The 5,431-nt window shown below is 54.4% G+C and overlaps 1 non-coding gene across 1 annotated transcript; it reads right to left on the reverse strand.

The window, feature by feature from the left end:
- Window positions 1-3,558: 3,558 nt before the first annotated feature.
- On the reverse strand, window positions 3,559-3,632 carry TRNAN-GUU (transfer RNA asparagine (anticodon GUU)). The gene has a single exon. It is a non-coding gene; the product is annotated as a tRNA-Asn (tRNA).
- Between the last annotated feature and the right edge of the window lie 1,799 nt (window positions 3,633-5,431).

Here is a 5,431-nt window from a genome sequence, read left to right on the forward strand (position 1 = left end):
GGAAGGCTACAGTAATGTTAACTATGCTGTTTCCCTCCAACATCCATTTTGTTCCAAAGAAACACTTGCCAGAGATTAAAATATTCAAGATGGCTGTTTTCTGCACCCTTTCTGCGAGCTCTACAGTTTTCCACGTTTCAAATACTCGGATTCCCCGACTTCCCTAGGGCTGTGAATATTTTATCCCCCATCTATCAGCCTCCCAAGTTATTAAATATTGGCCAGACTTCAAAGAGGGCTAACCAACGGCCGCCCCGTTTCCAGCCCGGACACCGGCGCAGCCCTCTGGACGCCGGTTCGGCCGCATGCCTCCCCCGTACCGGCACTCGCAGCGCCGCGCAGCCGGGCGAGGATGCTCCGCAGCCGGCGGCAGAGCACGGCCCCGCGGCGGGACACTCCCGGCAGACCGCGGCCCTGGGGCAGCGCCCGGAGAGCGGCGGCTCCGCGGGGGCCGGCTCCCCGCACCTCCCGGGCAGCCGCCGAGCAGCTGCGGGGTGGGGCGGACAACGGCAGCGCCGAGGGGACCGGGGGTGGCGGCGGCGGCGGCGGCAGCAGCGGGGGGGGGTGTCCCGGCTACGGCTCACGGCTCCGCCTCGCCCGGTGGCGGGAGGCAGCTGGAGGGTCCGGGGAGGGGAAGGGAAGGGAGGGAGCAGCGCGGATCCCCGAGGTTCCACGCAGAGCCGGGGTTCCCGTGGCGGGGGCAGTCCTTTTGTCCCACCGTGTGTGTGTGTGTGTCCCGGAGGGAAGGCGCAGGCCGGCGCGGCCCGGGCCGGCAGCAGTGCTGGCAGCCGCGCCCTCCCCTCCCCCATGGCCGCGCTGGACGCGGCGGCCGAGGGGGGGCCCGCACGCACGGGCACCCACCGGCCCCCATCCGCCGGGCAGCGGCAGGCGGGCGGCCCGCGGCGGTGGGGCTCCCACCGCTACCCCCCCGCCGAGGCGCGGAGCACCCCGGCGCTGCCCGCGGGGGGAACCGCGGCAGGGCTGCACCCCCGGCCCCGCGAACAAAGAGGCGCGGCGGGTTGCGGGTGGTTCTGTTCACCCAGGCGGACGGGCAGTGCAGGGTGTCCTGCGGTTCGGGGCTGCTTCGGTATGTCCATGTCCGCTCTTCCCCAACCGCGCTAGAAACTGGCTGGGGTATCGGTTTGAAACATTAAGGCTGGGGTTTAACTCGGTGTTTGTTAACAGGTCACTCTGGATATGTCAGGGCTTTTCCTAAAAGTATCAGGTGATGCAGTCCCTCACTGCACTTAGAAGAGCGTTTATCCCAAACCGCGTATAGACAAATGGATTAAGCTAAGAATCGGATGGTTTCTCTGGCTACATTGCACAGCTGTGAGGGTTTGGGGTTTTTTTCATGGCTGAGAACTGAGAGCTTCACTGACCTCTAAAAAAATATTACTTCATAGGAAGAAAGTCCCCCGCCCCCCAAAAAAAGAAATGGACCAGGTGTCCCGTTTTCCACAACCTTCATTGTAATTAGTTGGTGAGCAGAGGCGATGAGGCACTTTCCACTTGCACAAAATGATTTTCTCAAGCACCGCCCCAACGCTGCTGTGTGTTACCGAGCCCACGACGCGCGGTTGAAGAGCCTCCTTCTGTTCCCGCATCTAGGGAACGCGTAGTGAGTGCTCATACCCCGCATCAAGCGGTTTGATGGGTGCATTTGCACAGCGACTTACAACACCTGGGAGGAGAGTTAAGAGACCTCCTGGTCGGCAAGAATCACCTCTGTAAAACCCATGTATGACCAGCTAGAGAAAGCAGGACTTGCTGCCTCGGAGCAGAACCTTCCTCCTGAAGTATCACTTCGGTGAATTTTAGCTCCTAAATTACCTCCTTTCCAGCCACTGCTTCTTTACACTGCCGTGATCACTTCGCTGCTGTGATTCCCGAGAGCTCTCAGTGACCGCCCGGTGCGAGGCAACCCCAGCGTAGACAAACGCAGGTCTGAAAACCCCCGTCCCTCGCCAGGCTTCGCTAGCTCCCGAGCTGGATCCGTCCTTCCGCTGCCGACACCACGGGAGCGCAGAGAAGGAGGTTTATCTGAATGATTCGAGTTAAAATAAAATTGTACCTGTCACTGGGGAACATTTCTGGGTGAGGCGTTGCTGAGGTCAGTAGGTGGGTCCCGCAGCGAGCTGCACCTACCCGGTGCTGAGAACACAGCTGCCAGGTTTTACAGTGCTTAATGAAAACATGAAAAAGATGCGGGTGACGGGAAAAAAAAGAGAGAGAAAAAAAACTATGCCAGCCAACAGCTGCAGATCCAGCACACCGACCATTTAAGGTTTATTACTTTCAAAAGATTCAAGATTCCTCGGTGTGTCTAAATCCGTGTCTTTTCTCCGGTGTCTTAGCTAGCGAGGGCCATATCCTGTCTTCAGTGGTAAACCAGTGGCACAGCCTGACCTTTAAGAGGGCTATATCCTTTATTCAAAACAGGCAAGAAAGATCAGTGAAATGCAACTTCACAAGGGAAGGGGGATTTTTAGTACGAATCCTGTTCTCTATAAACTGTAAATAGACCCTCGCAGAGCTGTCAGGAGCTGGTCTGGAAGGCAACCGGATTTCAAACGGCCGGAATGCTCGTTGTAATCAGCTCACGGGCTCGGATACGGCGAAGGTGCCAACTTCTAATTGATACGTTTAGGCGAAGCTCCCAACGTAATTGCTTTTAACATTCATTTATGCAAAGAGGCTTCGTGTGGACACAGCGGGCCGGAGGGGCAGCGCTGCTGCCAGCAGGAAACGGGCCTGGAACCACCGGCGGGAGCGGGACCGGCGGCGGCTCCGAGGGTAGAGCTCCCGCCCGCCGGGCTCCACGGGTCTGCTTCCCGCCGGGACGGAGGCTGGAGCCACGCCGCTGCAGCCGTCCATCGAGGAGAGACGAAAGGTTGTGTGTGACGACCAGGGACGGCAGCGGCGACAGCCCCACACAACAGTGGTTATAACGATAATCCTTCTTCCTGACGGCGTTTCCCCCCCGAGCCGAGCCTCTAGCTCATATTATCCGATGGCGATAGCTCGGGTGCTGGAGTGCCGCAAACGCAGTGTCTCCTGGAGCAAACCCTGCTATCGCAAGCGCCGTCATTAACGATTATTATGCACCTCAAGTATGGTATTTTCCTTTGCACCTTCCACCGCGGGACCTCAGGCTGAAGAAACTCCCGGAGGCTCTCGCCCCTGGGCAGCTGCAGCCCCTTCTCACCCGCCGGAGAAGTGGCTCAAAGAGCCCCCACAGCAGTGGGACGGCGAGGACCCGGGCTGGGGGGTTCTACACCTCCCTGCCAGGAGGCAGGGACATAACCCCACGCCGTACCAGCCGAGACCCTCTCGACCCGTAGGCGCGAGTGGCCGCTGCAGCACGCCCGTTCACTACCAGGACTCAGGGCGGCGGGACCGGCCTCCTCTGCTGGCGGTGCTGCTGCTGCGCCTTGCTGAGCTCCCCGGCGGGGGCCCCCCTGCCAGAAACTCGCGGCGCCGGCACGGCCGCCAGCGATAATCTCACATCCTCCCCGGCGCGCACGCACAGAAGGACGGCGAGCCAAAAGGCGAACCCGTCCCTGGGTGGGCTCGAACCACCAACCTTTCGGTTAACAGCCGAACGCGCTAACCGATTGCGCCACAGAGACTCCCTCCTACTGGCAGCTTTACCACGCCAGTGCTGTGTTACCCTGCCGCGCCAGCCTTGCTACCTCCTCGCTACGGCGACCTCCGGGCCACCGTGTACAATCGGGCTTCCAAATAATCAGCCTTGCGACATGCCAAAAGAAAACTGAAGAAACAGTGAAACGGGCGTCTTTTCTCCTTTCTTCTGCTAGCCAACATGAAAGGCTAATTCCTAAAATAATTGTTCAGAGCAGCGTCCTTTTTCCAGGGAATAAATTAAGGAATCAGAGGTGAAACTGCTTGTTCTTGGCTGCTGCTAATTCATTCATTACATGTGCAAGCCAAAATGCAATTCCCAAATATCATTGCAAAATTGCCCTATTAATATATCTGAAAGGTAATTTAAGTGACTGCAGGGAACAGTTAGACTGTTTCAGGCAGGCAGCATCCCTCGGTGTGTAAGTAGGCAGATTATATCTACCTTTCTAGTGACTGAAAACAGCAGTGAAGAAAAGCTATCATTATCATTGTATCAAAATTTGCTTCCCACATGACCTTACAGTAAACCATCTACAGCTACAGCTCCGCCAAGTAACAAGTTTTCTCATCCAAACTTGAGCAAGTGTTTTTCCCTTTTCTTTCATTGACTGATACTGTTAGAATCATCTCTCTTAAGTCTTACAATATCGGTCACTTCATGTTGTCCCTGTGGCTCCATGAAGCTCTACCTGATGGCTTTTCTGACCACTGAATGCCACTGAGTGGAGCTGGGACATGGCACCCAAGGCACCAGGATGATGGGTGCTGGCGCCTTCCCAAGAGAATGCTGATCATCTCCCGGCCTCTGCCCACCCCAGACCAAAAACTCCCTGCTCACTCTTGGAACCAGGGAGTCTTGAGCAGCAGAAGTAAGAGCAAAAGAGTGTTACTGCAGCTGTCATATTTTGTACAATACCTTGTTCTTCAACCTTGCTGTAAGACTTCATTCCTCAGCCCAGTGAGTAACTTAAGCTGACCATTCACTGTCCACAGCTCAGCCACTCGTTTTCCCAGTACTTTGAAAAGACCTATGTAAATGTCGGTGTTATCACAGTACTGCTTCGTTTTACCATGTATTGTTGATACCTTACTGACCAACATCTTTTAAAATAAGAAGAAAGACAAGATATGCAAGCCCTCAGAAGTAATTAAAATAGTTATTTTAAAGATTGCTTTCTAGGGCATCATGCCCATTGTGTCATGTTTTCTTCAGCAGACCTCTGCTATTCTCAGACTCAGAAGAACCAGTTCAGAGGGTGGACCACTTCTATTTTCCCTGTGTAGGAGGACAAGCAAACAGTCCTGTGACTTTATGCACAAGCAAAGGTATTTAGTGGAAATAGCAAGATTAAAGTCTGAAAAAAGGTCTAGCCAGTAGACCAACAGAGGGGCATCTGGGCATGGATTTTGGGCCTTGAAACATTTTACTTTTTATGCATTAATATTCCCATTAGTTTTAAGAAGTGTAAACTTGACTATTTTCAAAATCTGTGTCTAGCAGCCAGCTCTTAAAAGGGACTTTGCTATGCTGATACTGAGCACAAGCTCTAACTTTGAGGTGTCTGATTGGAGCACAGGACCTGGCATTAGACATTCAAGGCTGCCTATTCCATGTATTGGGACAGTGAGAGTGCTGTGGGTGGGGTTACAGAGTCACTTTGGCACCTTTCTTCTTGGCATTCTTCCTCACTTTCATTTCATTTATTTAATTTAAAGTCTTATAAGGTAAAAAAAATTGAAAGAACATGCACAACAGCAAATGCTACCCCTTTGTCTCGAAACC

Source organism: Lathamus discolor, chromosome 2, assembly GCF_037157495.1.
Source record: "Lathamus discolor isolate bLatDis1 chromosome 2, bLatDis1.hap1, whole genome shotgun sequence".
In the NCBI taxonomy this organism is placed as follows: domain Eukaryota; kingdom Metazoa; phylum Chordata; class Aves; order Psittaciformes; family Psittacidae; genus Lathamus; species Lathamus discolor.